Source organism: Phasianus colchicus, chromosome 10 (assembly GCF_987193195.1).
Source record: "Phasianus colchicus chromosome 10, bPhaCol1.hap1.1, whole genome shotgun sequence".
In the NCBI taxonomy this organism is placed as follows: domain Eukaryota; kingdom Metazoa; phylum Chordata; class Aves; order Galliformes; family Phasianidae; genus Phasianus; species Phasianus colchicus.
Genome location: NC_143445.1, coordinates 9,727,162 through 9,750,332, shown reverse-complemented (window position 1 = coordinate 9,750,332; position 23,171 = coordinate 9,727,162). Strand labels below are relative to the sequence as shown.

The window sequence follows — 23,171 nt, the reverse complement described above, 5'->3', positions numbered from 1 at the left end:
TTGTTCAACCCCAAAATATTTAGTTCAGCTTCAAAGAAAAGCTTCATTTTTTTGTCTTGGACTGTTGCACACATTTTAAGTCTTTGTTCTTTTTAAATCTAGGCCAAATTTAAAATGGACAGCTAAAAGTCTTTGTTTTGAAATTGAAGTGTTTTGGCAGTTCTAGAATGAAATGCTCCATTTTGAAAATACTAAAATGAAGTGTTTTGACATTTCATTTTTCTTTCTCTGCATTGTTTCATCTGGATCTACTTGTTAAATTCCATTCAAATTCAGGAGGAGTCCCAGTGCCTCTGAAATGCCTCTGTGTGGTATATTTATTATTTGTCAGAAAGCAGTGAGTCATTAAGCTCTGCATCAGTTCAACGTTAAATAACAGGATGCTTAATAGGGAATTGACTGTATACAGCTATGTTTATCCCTCATAATTACTGCTGGAAGGGTGTGCACCCAGCAGTGTGGAGCCACTTCAGGAAGGACACAGATTTCACGCATCTGGCAGAAGGGGTGGCGGACAGTCCCCAGATCCTTCAGCTGGTGCTGTTTTCTCCTCTCCTGCAAGTAGGTCAGTCTTCTTCCTCTCTTAGTGTTAATGTAAACTGTGTGCCTTGTGCCAGTGTTTCTGTAGTGGTTAGCTAGAATGAATAGACAAAAAGAATGAAAAACTTAGTTTTCTTAATTTTCTGGTTGCTGTATTCAACGAGCAGAGATGACCTCATAAGAATAGCTGTAAATTATGATGAAGTTGTAGTCTGAGAAGCACAGATTGATAATGACTGAAGAGCAGTCTTGCAAACCTCCTTGGTGCTGCTTACACTGAGTAACCAGAAAATGACCCCTGGGGGGAGGACAAAAATGTGCTAAGTAATGCTAAGTGACACCCAAGTTTCTAAGACACAAGCAAGATCTCCATGTACTTCTTCCTCCTGTCTGGAAAGATATGGTCTCGTTTTAGGAGGCATGCAGTGGAGATTCATGTGTATTCAGTCAAGGAGGAAACTTGAGGAGTACTCATTCTATTGAGATACTTGAGAAAGCTTTCAAGGAAGAATCGTTGATAAACATTAGTATAGGAAGTTATTGCACTTCTGATTTACTACATTTCTTCTGTCTTTTCTCGTTAAGATTGAAGTTAGGTATACTTCAACGTGTTTAAATATTTCTATAAGCTATTCACCTGCACTGGCAGCTGGCATACCAAGTTTTCTCTTTTTGGGCTGCTCAACTTTACCAGGGCTATTCACAGCTTGCACTTTACTAAGGTCGTTGGTATCACTGTTACACTTTTTCTGTATTACATGAGGATCAAGTTCCAGTAGTTAACAAGTCAAAAAATATTCCTGGGGGTGGGAGAGGAACTAGGTGGATGAGTGCATTCCATAGGTCCACTTTATTTCTGGAATTACTGCTCTCATCCATGTGAGAAATAATTGTGATAAAAAATAGGCCTGACCTGCAGTACCCTCAAATCCCAAAGAAATGCTTTTGCAGGCTGCACTCTGAATGTTCCACTCCACTTTGGCCAAAGCACGATGGGATCTCAACTGCTGGCTGCCACTCAATGTCTGGACACTAAATAGTCTCTGGGCCAAAAGCTGCACTACTGTAATTAGGAATAGTTCCATAAAATCAGTTTCTCAGCATCTATTCTCTTGAAATTCAAAGCCAGGTTTGGCCCACCACATGGACTGAGTTCAACTGAAAGGAAGAAGCTGTATTCTGCTCTGAGTTATGGTGAAGTAGAGGAGAATCAACTCTATTGGTTTTAATTGGCTTCAGACCTCGGGTCTCATACTGACATAACTGTGCTGACCTCAGTGGAATTGATCCTAATTTATGCCACTGTAACTGAATGCAATGTACATTGTTTAAATTCTGTTGAGCACATCTTCTTCCAGGATGGAAACTATTTGCAAGCTATACAAGCTCTTTCTTAAGATTGAGGCTTGTCATATTTGAGATTTTTGGTGGGGCAAGGGTGTGGGGATAAGGATATAAAGCACACTTTGTGTTTAGTGCTACCTTGTATACTTTGAATCCCACAGTGTCCTGCAAAATTATCACTGCCTCCCTAGGAGACTAGAGGACTCTTGTTCTTTCATCATAATATAAAGAATGTTCTAGCTCTGCAACCACACTGAAGGAGGCAGGAGAACACCTTTAGGAACTTAAAATGCCAACATGTAGTGGACATACTCAGGTTTTTTAGATATATGGGCTTTTGTACTAATTGATTTTTTTTTTTTTTCTGCAGCTTCTGTTTTTCCATTGTTACACATTATATTCCTGAAGCATATGTTGAATGGGATGCTGTGCAGCTGAAAGATCACATCTCAAATGGCTCACTTGGCTCTCCCATACTGAACTGACTGCCTGAGTTGCAGCTCTCTGACAAGGGGAATGGTTGCTTTACTCTCAGAACACTGTAAGTCTTACATACAACATAAAAGAGCCTTCATCTTGCAATAACATATAAACACATATATATATACACATGTATGTATATATACACACATCCATATACAACCTGAAAAGCAACTCTGTCTTCCTTTTCTTGCACTGGAAATACTGTTTTTCAGGCTGACTTCTTCCCCTGTTAGCAATGAAATTTGACCAGGAATCCAATGCGCCACAAGAAATCAAGTTGTGAACACAGTATGTGTGACTTGCAGGGCACGGTTATAGCATGTATGGTATACATGCACTATGCTGTAGTGACCTGTTACAGAGTTAGAGGCTGGGAGGTGTGAGGCTGGGTCAGATAACCTTATTGCAAATCAAAGCTCAAAGTGGCTTTGGTTGTTGAGGCATTTATTGAGAATTTATTTTGAAAGCATATTTTGAAAATTTCAGCTGCAGGGTTTGTAAGTTACCTTCCAGAATCAAGCTGCATACCTATGGCATACTCCTACTTACTTTACCCTGTTTTGAAAAACGACTGCTGAAATCAGGCTGTCAAAGGCAGAGAATGTTCAGCTGTGGTAAACTAAAGCACTGCATCACCCAGCCAGTAACACTGTAGGGATGGTGGATCTTTCCTGGGAGGAGACTTCTCAGTAAGAAGTTAGGCATTCTCTTAAGAGAAAAAGAAAGATGCAAGTGAATTCTTTACATTACCAATGAACTTTCTTCATCTCTGTACCTGAAATACTGATATATATGTATATATTTAATTTATTTATTTTGAGACCTTCCTATTTATTTGTCTTTCATAATTTTAAATTTCACTTACTTCTTAGACTTAGCTGCCCAAGATGAACTGTCAATTTAATGTGGCTCTCGTATGGATTTGACTTGGTGTTTCAAGGTAGGGTAAGCAAGAGCCTAGTATTAAAATAGACACAAGACATAGTACATAAATCAGCTTCCTGAATCACACTGAAGCACTACACAAACTTTCATGTCTGAAGTGGCATATTAGAAGGGCACACTGCTTCTCTCTTCAGTGTAAACTGGAAAGGAAAGAAACTTTTCAAGACAACCAGAACTGGGACTGTAAAAGGTCTTGGATGTCCCATCCCCTTACCAGGGTTAAACATGTTCTAAAGAAGCTCATTCACCTACAGCAGCTTTGCCATAGTCCACATCTTTGCGTGATCACTTGTGATTTATATCACTGTAAGGAGAGGCAACCTAACTCTCTCAGCCCACATGCAGCTGGGGAAAAAAAAAAATATATATATATATATATATATATAAACATTATTTATATATAAATTTTTGGAAGATATTACTGAAGCCAATGAAAAGATAACCTTTTGACATTTCTAAATTTTTGTTCACACATGCTGGGTAAGGTCTAAGGACAATTAGGATTTAAGTCCTTAAAAGGTCAGTGCTGCAGTCTTGCTTCAGTAATACAATACAGAGACATACACTGGGCATATGTATCAGATCATTATTAGCAGCACATTGAGCAGGGAAGTGCTTTGATTTAGCATACTCATTTGGGAGCTGTGTATGGCCAAAGCAGGACAGAGATAGCAGAAGCAGTCCTGGATGCAGAGCACCTTGGGATTACTGAATGCCAATCCTTGCAAGCACTTCTAGATAAGGAGGAGTTTGGAGCACTTTCTGCATTCTAAAAAGCTTAAGATGCTGTGAGTATAAGTGGTCATTTAAGGCATTTGGGACAGTCCTGACATATCTGCCTCATTTCTGATTGATGCCAGCCCAGCCTATACTTAAACCTCAGCTAAGGAGCACCATAGCTTCCCAAAAAGCAAGATAAGCCTATGATGGCTCTTAGCATTAGAAACCTTTTCCTAATGTCCAGTATGAGTTTTTCTTGCTGTCAATTATTTTACTATCAATCACTTCTCTCATTATCCTCCAAGCACATGGAGATGGAATTTAGGAATTCATTTATTTGTGTGCAGGCTCTTAGCTCTGTCATCTCTTCTCTACTTTAATTATCTTCACTTATTCAGTCTTGTCTTTTCACTTGTACTTACTTTCTACATGTTTGGTCCTTCTCAGAGCTGAGGCTCTACCAGTGCGCAGTAACCTCCTTTAAGACAGCCATGCAGTTTTTTCAGTCTCTCTAGTAGGACTACTTTCAGCAGAGGTGCCACTGTCTACTTTCACCATTTAATTAAAAGTGAAAGCAGATGTACTGATGATAAGAAAAGCCAGGCATTTAGCTGGCATAAATTGGTTCCACATCTTAAGTCAACAGGAGCTCAGATGAACTGAGTGTGGTAAACCTACCAGGTTTACAAATGCCCTGGCAAAACATCCAAACCTCCTGATCTATTTCACTCCAAGTGCTGATTTTGCCAGCTGCAGGTTGGAACTATACCATCTCTCTTGGATTTGTGTCTATAATCTAAACCTGCCTTGCTGTTTTGATGGATATAAAACTTCGGTTTATGAATGCTTGCGTAATTTATACCAATTGTTTGACCAGAAGCAATTACTGCAGGAAGTAGAGCTAAAATCATATTTAAATCCTCATCCTGCTCTATTTTTTTAATTGTTTAAAATCTTTGCTTAAAAGGTTCTAATTAATTATTTCAGTGTTATCAAAATGCTCTGACAATGTATTATATTCAGTGTCATCAGCTCTGATTAACTCTAAAAACATGTTTCTTTGATTTAAGACATCGCAAAGCATTTATAAAGGTATCCCAACAAAAAATGTAATTGAGGTAAATGCATAGCACAACTGATTTCACAGATATACCAATTAAAAATTAACAAGTGAAACCTGAGTAAATTAACAATACTTTCGAAAGCAAAAATGTTTAACAATAACATTTGGATAGCATCTTTTCCATTCTTACCATTTCTTTTGGTTGGTTGTTGTTCTGTTCCCACATTTTCAGATTTGTTGATCGTCAGGATTAGACTTGACTGTGGGGGAAGAGAATAAATTTCTTTTGTAGATGAAAATATTCAGTTGATAAATCATATTATTCCATTTAAATTGTTCTTATTTTATCCAGCTTGGTCTCCAGAGTTGTTGCTGCATGTTTTCACATACACTTTGGTCATAAGATCATTTCACACTCTGTACAGCAGAAATAGCATATTTCTTTCAATTCACAGAATTGAAGGATTTGAAAAGATTTTGAGACTGACCAACAGTATAACCTATGGCAGTCTTATATGACAGTCTGTTTTTATTGCGGTCACAACCGAAGCCTTTCAGACTAGAAAGGATCGTGGAATAACTATTCATATTATACAATGTTTTACTAATAACAGGAAATACCCATTTGTGTTACTGTTGTTTAAGTGTATTGGTAAATTCCCTGCCTTAGTATAGTATGGAGAAAACACAACCTGGATGGATAATTATTCACAATGAATCTGATTCTTATGTGCAAGCTGACAAGGTAGGTCATTCCACTTCATCGAAACAAACTAATAGCTACCACATGATCTCTCCTACTGCTAAAGCCAAAGTACTTCTACAGAATCACTCTTCTGGACACTATCACTATACTTGCTATTTGCACTTGTGTTGGTAATAATAAATAGAAATACTGCAGCTGCCCTTCCGCGTTGGCATTTCCTAGTCTTTGTGTAGCTTCTGAAGTTCACACTTTGCTGTGGTGAATGCTCTGAGGAAAGACTAACAAAATAGATTGTTCTTGTTTTGTTAGGTTGGTTGGCTTGGGAGTGGTTTTGTTGTTGCTGTTTTTTGTGGTTGCTTAGAATGGACCTTTGAATGGAAATAAAATAGCTTACAGAATTGGGTTACCAGATCAGCAGCTCATAGCTCGCATTATGCAAATATGAGACTGAGAATTATTTTTTAATGAAACCATAAACTATACAGAATATAGTGGAATGCATACAATATAAGGAGACACTCTCCAGTTTCCAAGAGATTGCATTTTTTAACTGCTTACAGTGTCTCTTCTAATTTCAGCGCTGAAGCAGTTTCAATTGGCCAAGTGTTTGTTACCTTCTGCCTCATACAAAGCACCCAGCAATACTCTGAGACAAAAACTGTACTTGTCAGGTGAAGGACAGAAAATGTAAACTGCTGAGTAACAGACGCTAGAAGCTCTGTTAGGGCCTAAGCTCAAAAAGTGAAAGATTCATCCTGCCAAAAGTAGGATAGATATTTGATGAGTTCATGTCTAGTAAGGTGCAAGTTAGACTTCAGGTAGAGGCCTCTGGGAAATGAAGATGGATATAATTTCTCAGAGAGGTCATGGAATGCCAATGTATTAATTAAAATTAAAAAAAATAATAAAATCACCCACAAAACATAGTAATACTTAAAGCTAAAAGTAAAAATTAGGTGTAGATTTAACTCTTTGTTGAGAGGCACCAGAAGAACTCACAGCGCCTTCCAATTCTGCTTTCTGATTGAAATCAAGAACTGAGGATGCATTTCTCTTAATTAGATGCAGCATACAGATCTGTATGTTGGTACTAATTTGTCATATTACCTGAACTATGCTCTGCAAAACTATTTCTGTGGCCAAACTATTTTATGGGTTATTCCTAGAGTACTCACTTTTGTAATAAGCAGTCACTGAATTTACCAGTGGGACCAGTCTTTCCCAAGACATCCTCTATAATTTGCTCCTTAACTACTCATTTCTACCAAAGACTTCTGTTATTTGATATGGACATTTTTATCAGTCTACAAATGAATTACAGTATTCATCCAATCATAAAATGACATTATGAAAGCAGCTTTTTTGCTGATGTGGTGACTATAGAGATGCTTGACAATATTCTGGTAATAAAATTTGACTGGATATATGTTTTGACATCTAGGAAACAAGGACACCGATGGAAACCAATGGACCCTATGTCAAAAGAAAAACAAGAAACCCACAAAACAAAAAACACAGCATCAACAACAACAGAAACCCCCACAGCTGGCTGCAGGATGACAGCCAGCAAACTAATAGGTGAAGTGTAAAGAACTCCATTCCCAAGGGGCAAAGTCAATAAAGAAAGGACTGGAAAAAAAATAAGAGAGGGAAAAGTGAAGACAAGCCAATGCTTATATTTCTTGTAAAATTAACAAAGAAATAATAACATGAATTTTAGAACTGAAAGGACAAAGGCTAATGAACAGTTAGTTTTATCTAGGATAGCTGACATTCAGTATTCATGTTTCTATTTGTGCTATACCCTTCAAATATAGCTGTGCTCATAAAGCTGAGTGTCTCATTATTAAGTGTCCTTTGTTCATGCTTTTAGTTTTTTTCTTAAATTCTGACATAAACATGTTCCAGAATAGGGTGAACAAAATGCCATCCCCAGGAGGGTGTAGCATTTGTAGACAGGTTGTGCTGTGGACATTTCATTTCAGAAGCCAAGACCTTTTCTTACTCCCCTCAAGAACCTTTGTAAACACTTCTGCTTTCACATTGATAAAATGTATTTATACATAATCTCCCAGATCTCTGAGACAAAAAACATGTTTTGAGAATCAATTATGTACACATTTCCACATATTTTTTTTTTTCCATTTTGAGCTGAGCATTTCTGCGTATTGTAGATTGGTCGTTTTTCTCTGTCATTGAGTGATAATATGTCATAGGTAAAGGATTTTTGACAGTGCTTAAAGCAGAACTGTGATAAATAATGCAGCGCCAAGACTTCAGTATTAGCACAGTCAACAAACTCCTCAAAGTAAATGATAACATTTACATATTTTACCACCTGCTGACACCATGTTTCCATTTGTACTGACTCCAGTAGCAGACTATTTCTAAAGCCATAGAAAGACTTGATTATTCTGCCGTCTTTGAGCAATCTGTGAAGTCCTTGAGCAGCAGATTTTGGAAGCTAAAAGACTGGCATGGCTAGTACATTCTTAGTATTCTTTTGCATCCTGTAGTCAACTAGTGTTGACCACTGTTGGATGTAAAACACATATTGGCAAATCACACCTTTGGCCTTCTCCAGAACGGCCACTCTTACTGCTCTATTCTGGGGAGAAAAAAACAAAAACAACGACAACAAAAAAAAACCACTACCAAACAACTTACTTACAAACAAAACCCAGACAACACACAAATCAACAAATAACAATAAATGATCTCGTTAGCAAGAAAAGATTCTGAAAGCAAAATACTGAAAATCAAGCAAAAGAAAAATAGAAGTTTCTGTCAAAGTGACTTGGCCACATTTTCCTTAGTTCTTGGCTAGAACACTTCCATTGATAGTGCTGCTAAGTGCATTCTATTTACAAATATAAACACTTGATTTTGATCAGCAAAAATGCATCAGCACACTTGAACAGTGTCAATGATGACATAATTACACTCACAATTTCCTCTCTGTAATGATTTTTAAATGTCAGCAGTCATTTTTTGTCTAATTGTAGCTTGCATGTCAGCACTTCCTCTTAAAACAGCATGTTTCTCTCTGCTGGAATTTCACACCTCTCCACTTCACCAGTGAAGATAATGCATATGATATAGAACTTCAGGATATTTTCACTTCTGTGCTGTTTTACTATTTAACATCAAGCAGGCAGAATGAAGGTGTTTTTTCTTTTCTTTTTTTTTTTTTTTTCCTTTTCCAAGTGCAGAGTTTAATCATCTAAGCTGTAAATAAGCATTTGATTTTAATGAACAAATCAAGTATTCATTTCTTTTGCCTCCCTGCTGTTGCTGTGCTAATAACCTGTTTATAAGCGTGGACGCGTGATAAAAATATTCTCACTCATCTCTGTTGCATACTTACTTACTAGAGGAGAAGGCTTATCCTGCAATGCCAGACAGCTTCCTGCTCAGTTCAGTGTTTAACAAACTGTGAAAGCAGGTGACCCTTTCTCTGCAAAGACAGCCTGCTTAACAATGTCATTGCTACTGTCTCATGCTATGGCCTAGAAAGTGACTTATGAAATGCAATTTTGCATGGTACCGGGTCTCAAGATACCACAGCATAACAAATAGGTGCATCTGGAGTTCATCTCAGTGCCCTCTTCCTCTTTTCATAGATCACAGACCATGTCATCAAGTCTATGGAAGTGTATCACTTGTGCAGTGAACTGGAAGCTCCGCATTGAGGTTAGCAGCAAACATTTTCCACTCATCTGAACATATGCTGGAATTGGAAATGGGGGCCAAAGAGGCCTCCTTCAGTCCCATTTGCTCACAACTCATTCATGTCTCTGATGATGCTTAACTCTAGAGTTTTGGAGATAAAGCTTATATTTACTGGCCTATATGTTAACAAAATAAGTACTGAGAAAACAAGTCATGAAATCATTTTGAGGTATCTGATAAAAAAAAAGTACAGTTGAGTGCTTCTGATCAAACTCATGCATCAACCCCATTTATATATTTTAATGGGTCTTTAAAAAATGAATATATAAATAATGTGTGGTTGGTGTGTGTGTGTGCGCTTTTCTAAGACCCAAGATAACTTTAATTATTTTGATAATGTCTCTGTAACATTAGCACTGCAGTTGTGATACATACACAATACTGTTTACATGCCTATAGGCACACAGTGATCATGTGTATGTTCACACAAATGAATGTTGTTGACCTACTTCTCTAATTCTTTGTTATTTATGCTATGTTTTGTATTTTACACTTTCATTTTTTCCCTTTTTGATTAAATTGGCACCTCAGAAATTTTCTGGAGCAGTTGGAAAGGACAAGAATTTTTTTAACAGGCATTCTTTACCTGCCTGTATGAGATGTGTCCATGAGTAGAGACTACTTGAAAGTAGGTGCTTCTAGGTCACCCCGCTTGGGCTGTCCCCAAGGACAATTTCATTAAGGAAGCAAAACAAACTAAAGAAACTAGCAACCAAGCAGTCAAGAGGCAAAGAAACCAAATTCTTTGAGCACTTACTTCCAGGGAGAATATTAGTCCTTAAGATCTGATGCGAGGTATGTAGTGCTTGACACTAACTTGTTTGTAACTATCTTTGTGACAACAGGAACGAGTCAAGAACTAGCAACACTGAAAGGAAACAGACGGTAAGAGATGTACCTAGAAAACAAGATACTCATTTAGTACTTTTTCTCTGCTCTTTCCCTTCTCATTTTTCGTACTGGAGAGGAAAGGAGGAGAAAGTATTTTTAATTCAAATTATGTGCAGTATGCTCAAAGAGAAGCTGACTATACTGAAACTTTACCATAACATTTCTGGTCCTTAGAAGAAAGCTCCACTTCTGTGACAACAACAACAACAAAATTACCAAAAAAATCCCCGAAGAGAGCAACACGACCTTTCCTGAGCTAAAGCTAAATCAGGAAAAGGACAGGGAAGGAAAGAGCCATTGCTGGAGTTCCTGGCAGTTCCAAGTGGCTTGTTGGAGGCAGTGAAAAGGATTTGCTTTAAGCTAATAAGGTAAAGAGGCTACTTGGAAGAGCAGGGCCATCTGTTTCTGTAGAATACTAGTTAAACGTATCTGCTTGACTGTTTGGATGTATCTGTATACCTGCAGAAGACAATGTGAACACTACACTGAGTTACCTGAAACTCAATTACCCTGTCCAGGCATTTTGGAGTTAATTGATGAGTCTCAGAGTTTATAATTTGAACCTCAAGGCTTCAATGACCTATAAAAGGCAAAATACCTGACATCATTTTAAGTACTCATTAATTCCTCCTACCTCCGCTTAAAAATGAGGAAACTTAGAAAAGGAAAGGTGAAATTAAGTTTTCCGTTTCAATTAATCAGAAATATGGGATTATTTCATGTTACACATAGGAATTAAGTTTATGTTTGCCAACATTACAGACTTAAGCTTTCCTATATATTCAGACAAATAAATAAATGATGCAGAGAGTCAAACATATTGTTCATTTAGTGGCTGCTGATGGTAGGTTCAGCCTGTAGGAGTACAGAAACTGTCCTCATACCAACTGAAATAGGTATATGTCTTTTCAAAGTAAGACTGTTACTGGCACATCATTCATGACTCAGACACGCCATACAGGGCATTGGCTTCTGCTGCATCCGAAGGTGCTTGATATCTCATAGAATCATGCCACAAGTTTTTCAAGTTTTCTCTCAGAAAACGATGCATGTTATATTAGAGCTAACAAATGAAAATGTCCGTTGACTTGCTTCCTATGAACTTGAATTGAACCTCAACCTTAGAAGACAGGGCATATTAAAGCATAAAGATAGCTGAATGGTAACCATGACAACAGTATTTCCAAAAAGCATACATAGACAAATTTAGATATACCAGGTGGGATAACAGTATTTGTAGATTATGTATTATTTGTGTTACTTTTCACTAGCAACAACGTAAGTTATGCAGGTCTTTCCAAATAGTCTTTTAATATACCTTTAATGCTTTTTGCTAATCTTACAAGGTCTATGCGAAATGAACTTGGTCAAAATGTTTTAGATTTAGATACAGCCTAAAAAATATTAAGTCTCAGTTATACCTATCTTTCTGTTGGCAAAACTCGATGCTATTATTATAGGTTCCATTGAGCTGTTATATTGCATATAATATTTTCATATTTTTGTGACAAAAAAGTGAAAATTTTCATTTGTTTCATGAAAATTGCTACCAATTTTTCAAATATCTCACTGTATTAAGTAAGTGAGACAACAGTCTAGCTAAATGTCTATTATTTTTTCCTTAGATTGAGCAAACTTGGTTACTCCTTAGTTTGGACCCTTGTTGGCACTGACGTAAAATACTTTTTGTCTCATCTTTAAAACCTATTTTAACCCAACCAAGTTGCCTTCTTAATCCCCTTTTGTCTAAGTTGAGAAATACAGCTCTTTCCATCACTTTGGGAATAAAATATGTTTAGTTTAGTTAGAAATGCCAAAGGGGCACTTTCTAGTCTGTAATTAATATCGCAGATACTTTTGCTTCCTACACATTCCTCCAGTGAAAAGTTGTGCAGAGCAAGTAACTGAATTCTGCATGTCCTGTGGGATTACATGGGGAGCTACACACTCCTCTTTCACACCCTGAACAAAAGTCACATTCTCATTTGCCAGTTTGTTCCCCATCCTCTAAGGTTTGGAAAGATAAAGCTATAGGTGAAACACTGAGATCTGGATACTGATGATCAAGACCTCTTGGATAGTATCAAGGAAAGGCCTGCAGAATTCATATGGCATCTTTTCTTTTGATATTACATTGCTTTTCTAGTTTCTTATGTATTTACTTTATAGCATAGACACTGTGTTTTTATTTATTTAATCTAATTAATTGCAAATATAACGTTCTTTTCCCTAACAGGACTAGGGTGCTAACAGTTCAGGCACTATCATATATATATTTATATATATATAAAAAGATTTTAAGATGTATATGTAATACATTTTTTAATGTATTGACTGGGCTGCATTTTATGTATATGGCTTAATCCTTTTAACTAACCTGACATATGTCTTTGGAATCAGCCACTTCTACTATATATCACACACAAGAGATAAATGTAGCCTTAAAGTGCAAAATCTCTACTTCAGTTCACCTGATACATTGCCTGGTCTATGTTAAAGCTTCTCTCACTAGCTATCAGTCACACCTTCTAATCCACTCCACTTTGGGATCTCAACTTGCTTTCCATCTGTCCTGCCCTTGGCAGGTGTGCTTGCAGTCACAGAATAATGATTTAAGCAAGGCTTACCCATCCTGCAGGGAGAAGCCTTAAATATGATCAGATCTTTAATTTGACTTGACCTCCACTGTCTGGATAACCTGTTTGGCTTTTGCCATCCTACAGCCAGAGTGCAAGCTAACACCTAAGTAGTATGGATAAAGACCGTGCCAACATTTGACTGTACGTTTAGCAGCTTGTTGTATAGATACCATTGTAATAAATTGCAGTTTTATTGAAGTTTTAAAAAGAGCTGTCCAAAATTTGAATTTGCACTCTCTCCTGTTCTTAAACACAGGGCTCTATTTCTTGTCCTTTCACAGAATCACAGAATCATGGGATCACCAAGGTTGGAAAAGATCTTCAAGATCATCCAATCCAACCATCCACCTATCACCAATAGTACTCACTAAGCCATGTCCTTCAACACAAAATCCAACCGTTCCTTGAACACCTCCAAGGTTGGTGACTCCAGCACCTCCCCGGGCAACCCATTCCAGTGCTCGACCACTCTTTCAGAAAAGTAGTATTTCCTAATGTCCAGCCTAAATCTCCCCTGGTGCAGCTTGAAGCCATGAAAAATAAAGGGACTAAAAATAAAGGGACCAAAAAAGGAAACTTTCTTTGCCCATTTCCATTGCTGGTTTTAGTACATGCATATGTTAGGTTGGATTAATTTTCAGATGAAGGACTGACAATAATTGTTAGGTGTACCAATGACAGTTGAAGCAACAATGACATGTATCTTCCATTGATGTTTTTTGACTAAATTATCATTACTTCAATGTGTGGAGCCCTTTCCTACTTTGGAGACAGAAGGAATAGAAAACCCCATAAATATTACATCTCACACACCACTTTCTTCACCTGGCCCTTACTGCAAGAACAGTACTATAAAGTCACTTTGAAAGAGTGCTATGGACACCAGTGCACATCAGTAAGTCTCCTGGTACTGAGAAATTCAATAGCAGTGACAGCCTGGAGGCTTTAGTCAACAGAAGACCCATGGCAAAAGCAATATTGATTGGGCAAGCTGGTCTCTTGCTGTGACCCTCTCTCTTCCTGCCTCGGCCCATCTGCTGGCCTGGGGCTCCCTAGGGACATGTGCTATTGCAATGGCAACAATTTGTTTGCCTGATCCTTGGCACCATGGAGCCTGCAGTCAGCTGTAACTGAAGGCTGTTCAAGCCATCTAGCAGAAGTGCAGCCTGGAATTGGCCTTGACATAGTAACTCTGGGTGTCACCAACACAATTAAGTTGCAAATTAAGCCTGTTTTCATCACTAGACAGCGTCATCTTATTCATTTCATCTTACATGCTATTAGCCCAAGAAAATTTGAAATTAAAAACAATGTTAGCTGGGATTTGCATTGCAGTGATGCTCTAAAATCTTGAGATAAATGAAGTATTATCAATAGCAACACATCCTAGGATACCCTCTCTCCTTCCAACCAAGAGAGTAACTCCACATTGCACAAAACAAATCTAACCAGTTACCAGCATAGCTGGTGGAAGGTATTACCATGTCAGTGTGGCTCTGTGCCTGTGCTGGTCCCGACACAGTGCCACACTGGTATGTCTAGGGTCCATAATGGCTGGGTTAATGCAAAGCCCAAGCCCACTGAAGCAAAAATTGTTTTTTATTTTTATTTTTTGTAGATAAAAGGGAGAAGAGACATCCACTGTCTTACAATCATCTGCAAAAAGTTTCTGCCTTCCGAAATGCTTAGGGTCTTTAGGAGAAAAGAAACAAACAGACTGAATTCTCCAGTAAATTGTGAAAACATGCCCTTGACTGCTGCAGAGGTTCCTCAGTAAAACACAGCTGGATGGTTGCCAGTGAAGCCTTAGTACAGTAGTTGGCTAGGGAACAAGGATGCCCTGGCAACCACACGTTAGTAAGGATGCTGCATAATCTTTAGCAAACTGTTGTGTACTAAGCCTGAGGGCAAAGGGGGGGAGGGGGGAGAAGTCTGCTTCCCAGTGATTTACGTAGGAGTTGCTGCAAAGCAGCAAGGGAACACTGTCTCCATGGATTGAAAGCAATGGTATAGTGATGGAGCATTAAAAGTTTCTGGCTAAAGAACTTTAATCAATTTTGCAGGTGTACTAACTCTTTCTTGTATCTGTTCAAAGCTACAAAATGAGGCAATGGTTTTCATCATGGGATGGAAGATCTAAGGGAACATCACATAGACTCCTTTTAAGAAAAAAAAAATAAAGCTTATGGAGGGAAAGGGAGAAAGTCCAGGTTATGAAAGGTAATTGCTTCAAAGTGCACTGACATCTTTTTGATCCATGATTTAGTTTTGCAGCCTTCAACTCTCCTTTTGTGTAAGTAAGTGTGCACCAGTGCACTTGGAATAGTCATATGTTTGATATAGGTAGATGTCTTCTCTTGCTCTCTAAGAGCCTCATCAGGTCAATTCTTGCATTTTGTGGAAGCAAGGTACTCTCTCTTCAGAAAACTGCTATATCACCGCCACCATCTCCCCACCCCAGCCTAAAACTCTCCAGGAGATATCATTCTTAAATGCTTTCATAAATGCAGACTCCTGAGAAAAATACTAGGGATCAGACTATTATCTTAAAATACCAGTAGTGCTTGCAGCCACTAAGAACTATGGCCACGTGCATTCATTAATTCTGCCTGCTATTGATAACCCAAAATCTACAGCAGCTCTTTGTGAGGTTCAGGTGAGGTCTGGTGACTTCCAACATCCTGCACATGCATTTAGCTGGTGATTCCTTTATGTGATATGAACAGCCACTGCTAAGAAGCAGATGTGATACCATCACGAGAGATTCTAGTTCATTGGGCAGTGGAACAAATTCTGGAGCAGATCTCATTCACAACAGTGGTGTCTATATTATTTCAAGGTATTAGCTAATATTTATGAAGTATTTGAAATTCTCAGAGGAATCATAAAGTTGCTATAGGCATTATCACTGTTATAATAACTGATAGGAAAATATTGTGTTTTATACATAAATGCTAATTTTGTTTTGTTTCATCTCTTATGAGTATTTATGTGCTTTGTAAAATTCATTGTGTATTTTTCTGTGTCCTTTGATGTCTAGGAACTTTATAGTGATCTTAAATATTGATTTTTTTTTTTTTTTTTTTTTTTTTTTAAGTTTTTTCATGCAGACCTTTAGGGGAGGTTTGCTAATGGTATGCATGTTTGTTTGAGTTAAACACTTTAATGCTAGGGGAGGAGATCAGTTTGACATGGAATTCAACTGCTTTTGTTTTTTTTAAGGAGAAAAGGACTGATGGATTCAAGAGTATTTGACTATATCTGGTTGACTGAACTGTTTCCTCAAGGAAGTATTCATTCAGTCAATGTTCTAAGGGTTAAGAAAACAGAAACCCACAGTTTTTAGTGAGTTGTTGTTATGTACGTTGCCAGGGGAACTGTAGCTGGAATGTTGAAATGTGTTGTTTCTTCCCAAACCCACAGGAGTGGAGCTTAAGTGTGTTGGTGTACTCTAATCCTTGCAATTAGCTTCTATGTGGTGGGGGGCTTATGGAGCTGAATACATGTTAGTTAGTAACACTAGGCAACATTCCCACCATTCTGGCTGGAACATACTCATTACTTACATGAATTACAATTTAAAGCAGAAAATGAAGTATATTAAAAGCCTCTCTTATTCTTCCTGAACCCCACTGACTTCTTTTAGTAATACATACTATAGAAAATAAAGATCTTCAAGGAACATTCCTTAAGACTTAGATAGGAAGAATCATGAGGATGATTGATCTTGACACAGGTCTGTGTTGCCTTACTCTCATGCAATTTTACTGGTGTATACTTAGATGAAGTTCTATTGAAAACTGACAATAGAGGAAACAAACTTTAACCGTATTTCCATTTTAATGATCAGGCTTACAGACTGCCAACAACTCTGTCTGCAGAAAATCTAATCAAACTCTCTTCATTGCCACATCAACTGCTGTAAGAAAAATCTATATCTAAATATCTGAAGAGTTCTACTGTGACTTAGATCCTTCAAGAAACTGGGAACAATTATGAGGTCCAAACCATTCCAAACCTTTCCATCGCACCATCACTCTCAAGGACCAATAGGTCCTTGGCTGCCACCATGCTTTTTCTCAAGTGGCCTGCTAGCAGCACCTAGTTGAACTAAACCTAGCTGAGCAACACTCAGGCGCTGTTTAAGTCAAATATTTTTCAAAGCAGAAATTGATCCACATCTTGGTTTATGCATTTATGCTGCTACGTGATAGGATCTGCTTTTTGTTTTGTATATGTACATTCTCCTGTCACTCAACATAATTTTTTCTTACTGCCCAAGATAAATTAGCCATTTCTAATTCTAATGGACATGGAAAACAAAGATTATTTCCTCTTTTGCAGTTGTCCTTTAAACATTTCAAAGCCCTGTCTTTTCCCTTCTGTAAACTGAACAATGCTTTCCCAAACCATTGTTTCTAAACACCTGATTACTCTTACTGCCTTCTGTGACTCCAAAGGAGGAATGGCATCCTGGGCTACGGCTCCTGTGATGGACTACAAGCCTTCATCCGATCAGTGCAGAGGTAGATTACAAACATTTTATCCATGTAAATCCTGTGTATACTGTGTATACATCCTACTGTGACATTTCTTTTTTTTGTTTGTTTCTGCCTCAGTGCGAAAATATTGACTACCAGGCTTTCTGTATCCATATAAAAGAGCAAACTTACTCTTTCAGTATGTCCTGGGATCTCCATCCTCCAGTTGTCCAAACTAATGACCGTCTGAACTGAAGAACAAGGAAGGAGACTGGTTCACTCTTCTGTTTTCCACAGCCATTATCTCAAAGCTTTCTTCAAACTCTAACATTCATAGCAAGTAGAAAACCAGATCCACACAATCGGTGATAAGAAATCTAGGGGAGAGAATTTAGGTCTTCTATCAAAGATCAGAAGTGAAGGGTCCTATTTCCACTATGATCAGAACAAGTGGACAGTGCTGAAGGTAACTTGGGAGTGCTAACCACTAGTTCACATTACCCAACCACAGTGCTGGCACCATTTGCATGAGACTTCCTGATGAAAATAATGTTTTCAAATAAAAAAGACACAAAATCCTGATCTATGATTTCTATGCTCTTTTGCTCCATGTCATTTGATTCTCTGAGGCAAAGAAGGGCAACTCAAGAAATGTAAAATTTTGGTTTTTGGTTTATTCTCTTACTATCATTTATGCTTCAAGGCTGCACTGAGGTACATTGGCAAAAGCCAAACATGGCTTTCCTGCACTCTGCTTGGTGCAGGTTTGTACTTCATCACCCGGACTTATCTATGTTTTTGTTTAAGCAATCTCTTTAAATATCTAAAGTTTCTAAATTGAACTCAAAACAGAAGCTCTGATACGAGTTCAGTCTATGTAAAAGACAACCTACAAAATGCAGAGGGAAATTGTAACCAAAGTTCTGCATTCAGAATAATTAATTCCGCAATGTGTACTAAACTCCAGAATCCTAACAATACATGAGGCACTCCTTACCTTGTTTTATTTCTTGCCATTTGCAAAAAAACGGCAGGAAACAAAATGAGCAAAAAATTGCCTTTCCCCTTTTATTAGATACAGGAAACTCTTTTGTTTTGGCACTGCTTCTATTTGTCATTCACAAAGTTTGTCTTTCTCTCAAGTTTTTTGGGAGCTTTTTATTTCCTGTCAGAGTGTGGAGGAGAAAGCTGTTCTCGTCTGTAAGTTATGCACCCCTTACAGTGCCCCTTAGTTACACAGCACAAGGAAAAGAGAAACAGAATCCATGGCATCATGCAGAAATGTCGCACTATATAGTTTGCCCTGGTTAAACATTTCCAGAAAGGGAATGAGACAACACTGGAGATCCCAAACGTCTTTTGGCCACTGTGCTGCAGGGAATGCAGGCATTTGGGGTTAAACATTCTGAAGGAGTGCTGGATTCTGGGCAAATTTGGTTTCAGATCTGAGCTGCATAGATTAGAATTATTTCCCATTTGTAACACTAAAACAGTATCTCCTCCATGCTTGAAAATGGTATCTGGTGCTCTGAAAAGAGATACTTAGATGGTGTGGGAGAGCTTCTGTCCAATTTAGTCAGATTTCACTTACCTTTCTCAATCTTTATCCAAACAAGCGTGCTTGCAAAATAATACACAAAGTCTTGCATGTACTGATATTTGTTTTCTAGTACGTAACTGTCATTTTCCCATGTGCTTTGGGTATTCAGAGAGATGTCAAACTAGAAAGGAAAAAAAAAAAAAAAGGCCATTTAATCACATTTTACAAACCCTCCAAGAGGAAAGCTTTGCATATTTGGACAAAGTCTGAGATTGTCTCACTTGGTTCTCCTTACCCATTTTTTATTCCCTTTACCTTGTTCTGAAATGTTGGTGAAGGAAGCTGAGCTCCTTACAGCTGCAGGGGTTTTCTGAATTATACTTAGTGCAATCATGGACAGCAGTCCCTCATCTAACAGCAGGATGGATCAAACCACTGGATCGAGACAGCGGCTTACATGAAATTTGAATGCATCCTGTGACTTGTGTTTGTTGCTTTTTCTTTGCTAGCAGTATTTGAACCTCCCTCGTTCCTATGCATATGCCTGAACAGCTCACCTTCAAGATTACTTTATCATGTTTATATTTATTCTCCTTAAAGCACTGTGCATTATTTAAAGTTTCAAGGACCTTTCAAAACTGACATCACTGACAGACTCCATGCAAAACGCTGGACAGTACAGCATCTTTTGACTGTGCATTAAACTGGGAGACAACAGGATTGCAACAGTGTAAACAGGAAAAAAATAACAACACTGAAAGCATACGTTGTTAATATGGTAGCAGAAAATATGTTTCTACAGCAAAGTTACTATTGGTTAATAGAAAAGCCCTTTTCTGATCTGTAAGTAATGTTACTGTAAGCTAAGAATTGTAGTTTATCTGCTGTTCTGTCAATTAATAACTTTCTTTCTGTTATGTTCAATTAATTAGTTATTGGAAATAGAGCAAGGAAAGGATCCGTGCAATGAATCAAACCTTTCAGCACACTCAGCTGCTGGGGATGGGGGCATACATCTTCCTTTTCTGCAGCTATGTGAAGCAACAACAACAAGCGCTGAGCCCGTGGCCTTTGGTTAGCCTCTGCATTTTTACACTAGGATTTGTTCAGTTGACATAAAATGGTAGCTGAGGCATTCCAAGCCATCACTACAGGAGGCCTCTACAGGGGGAAACACAGACCCTAAACATGCTCCCCAGAGCCCCCCTAACCAGGTTCAAAGAATGCAGCTTTAACCACTGCTCAGAAGAAACCCCCACCAACTTGTACAGAGGCCACCCTCTGCTCACAAAACCTAGTCCCTTCCCCGCAGGCATTTGGGATCCTTTGAAATGGAAAATTTATGCTGTACTGAAATAGTTCATACTATAATAAACAACTAGTGCCATCATTCTGCTGGTATTCAGAGCGCAGTTACACCTCATGTGAGTACAACATTTGGGGTGCAGAGGTGGGGCCGTGGGGTGCAGGCAGCTCACCCCGAGATATTTTTTCCCACTGAGCAGAATTTACTGCTGTTCCCCCCACTTCCTTCCCTTGCAGAGAAACCCCCTCCCCCCTCCCCATGGTTACATGGGGGCCGGTGGGGGATTATATAACTTATAGGTCAATTTGTTGTTTGAGCAGAAGTGCTGCAAGAATGTGGTATGTTGGCCGAAGCTGTTTGTTTGCTTAAGTTCTCAGAGTTCAATGAGGTCATTTTCTCATCTTCCCTGTGTTTTCTGTATTTTCCACAGACCTGCCAGCCTCAAACAACACCCTCTTTCTTCGCATTAGAAATGGAAACACGTCCTCTGCAGGAATTTTCCACTTAATAGCTCCTGCTTTCCTACCGGGGGCCTCAGTGCACCACCACTGCAATGCTGTATTTCTTTCCACTGCAGTTTGACATTTTGCAGCCAGAACAACGAGCGGCATTCACTCCATCCTGCTTTTTGAAAAACATATCTCTACAGGCACACAGAAAGCACCCGGTGCAGCCGTCACCACAGGAAAATGGCAGAGGTATTTAAGCATCATTACAGGTCACAAAGGATGTGGCGTTGTCTCAGAATATTGATCTTTTATACAGTGTCTTTTCCTTGCTTCTCCATTCTCCCCCCCTACCCTTTTACACATACACACACACTAAAACCTCTGCCCTGCTCTCCAATTACAAGCCAGGCTCGTGTTCTACACTTGATTATAATTGTTTGCCTTTGTGAATTATTTCCTTTGCATAATGTTTGCAAACTGTATATCAGGTTCTGATAGCGTGATGAGCAGAAATGCAGACTGCAGGTAATCTCCGTGGTAAACAAGGAGCCTGCTTTAAAATGCGCCGAGTGACCTGTCAGAAAGCAGCAACATTTGCAAACTGTTTACTGTTAAGATGCAATGATGTGGTCTGAAATGCAGCAAGCTAAGGACTGGAGCAAAGTGGGATCTCAGAGAGTCGGTCAAGCGCGACACAGAATATTTTCTTTTTAGTATTATTATTATTTTTAAAGCTTGAACTTTACTATAAATTATTAAAATGTAATTTCGCTTTGCTGTTTCTGTGAAGTATTTGTATATTCCTTTACAGAAAGATAAATGTCTGGAGGTAAATATCATTTATAGCTGGAAGGAGGGTTTCCCCTGTCTGCATAGTGGTAGAGTCTCAGACAGCAAGGTCCCAGTAGGTCAGACTGGCACATTGAATTGAGTATCAAATGAAACTGGTATTCTGGAAAAAGGGTGGAAAGAGGAAGAGGGGTGTTAGTAAGGAGCTTGTTCAGGCCAGGAGGGTGGGCCACAGAAAGACAACGAGGAAAAAAATAGGATTGATGATTTGCAGGACACCTAGGGTATTTCTTTCAGGGGGTATTACTTCCACTTTTAACCAGGAACAAGAGCTGGTAGAAAAAAAAAAAAAGCGGCAGGAGCTGACAGCTTTGTGCTGATCAAAGGGAAGTAGCATTGAATGCCTGCCTTTGCTAGCTATTTATTAGAAAGAGAGAAGGGCTCCTTTGCCATTCTACTTGGGAGAGAAGGGATTAAAGATCAAAAAAGAAGGGAACTGACCTGACTTCTTTGTTCAGAAAATATTTCTCTTTTTTCCTTTTTTTTTTTCCCCTCCTGCATGTCATGCTGTCCACTATAAGACAAAAACACCCTTTCTTTTCAGTGTTGCCGCCTTTCTTTACTCATTGAGCAAAATTTCTGGTGATGAACAATTCCTGCAGCATCTTTTTTTTTTTTTTTTTAATGTTAAAGGAGGCCCCCCTTGAGAAAACTTAGTTAACTGTCTTTTAGCCTGATTAACCTAGGAAATAAAGTTTGAATGCACAGCTGGGATTCTATTAGGATCATCAGTTCACATAGATAACAGCAAAAGGTGTTAAAATGCACTTCACTGGTGCAAGTGATCTCATGTTGTAAAAATGATTATCCCCAGCAGAACAGGGAAGGATTAAGGGGCCACGTCTACATCTGGGGAACTCTGTGTTATATTAGCATTAATACACGTATTGATCACACACACAGAATAAGCACATAAGGATGGTAGCACATGGCACAGTGCATTAAACCTGCTCTAAAGTCAGTGAAATGTGAGTGTCTTTATTCCTAGAATTGCAACAAAGCTGTTAAGCAGTTTCAATAAAACTGGCGAATGCCTGCTTGTATGATTGTGGATCATTGTGGATTACCTGCCATGTAAAAACTGTTATCAAAGTAAGACTCTCTCATTGCAGAGATTTTGAAGAATTGTGGGGTAAATTTGGTATTCTGTCTCTGAACCAAATGAACATACTTCCCTGGAATTTCATCACAGCGGCTCAACTGCTCATCTATATTCTCCAAACATGTCTGTTACACGGACCAGAAGAGAACTGCTGCTTCTCATTGTGCAGAAGTGTGAGACTAGATGACTGTGCAAGCAAGGCTGAGGTAGACACTTAAAAAAATAAACGGTGTTGACCAGACATTTGAATAACTCAGCAGTGAAGGGAATAGAACAAATAGAAGAGAATAAACAGAACAGTTGGAAGGCACCTTCAAAGACGATCTAGTCCAACTGCCTGATCACTTTAGGGCTAAGTAAAAAGCACTGAGAGCATTAAAA

General features: G+C 38.5%; 2 long non-coding RNA genes across 3 annotated transcripts; one reads left to right on the top strand and one right to left on the bottom strand.

Moving 5' to 3' along the window:
* The first annotated feature begins 23 nt into the window (after positions 1-23).
* LOC149916596 (uncharacterized) lies at positions 24-10,418 on the top strand. 2 transcript variants are annotated; one of them, XR_016469446.1, is made up of 6 exons: positions 24-565; positions 2,255-2,425; positions 3,240-3,307; positions 7,243-7,379; positions 9,425-9,494; positions 10,379-10,418. It is a non-coding gene; the product is annotated as an uncharacterized LOC149916596 (long non-coding RNA). The 2 variants fall into 2 exon arrangements; XR_016469447.1 differs by lacking the exons at positions 24-565; positions 3,240-3,307; positions 9,425-9,494; positions 10,379-10,418 and having other exon boundaries at positions 2,259-2,425; positions 7,243-7,619.
* On the bottom strand, positions 3,334-17,913 carry LOC149916595 (uncharacterized). The gene is made up of 3 exons (XR_016469448.1): positions 17,737-17,913; positions 5,286-5,355; positions 3,334-3,657 (listed from the first exon to the last, which is right to left on the bottom strand). It is a non-coding gene; the product is annotated as an uncharacterized LOC149916595 (long non-coding RNA).
* Between the last annotated feature and the right edge of the window lie 5,258 nt (positions 17,914-23,171).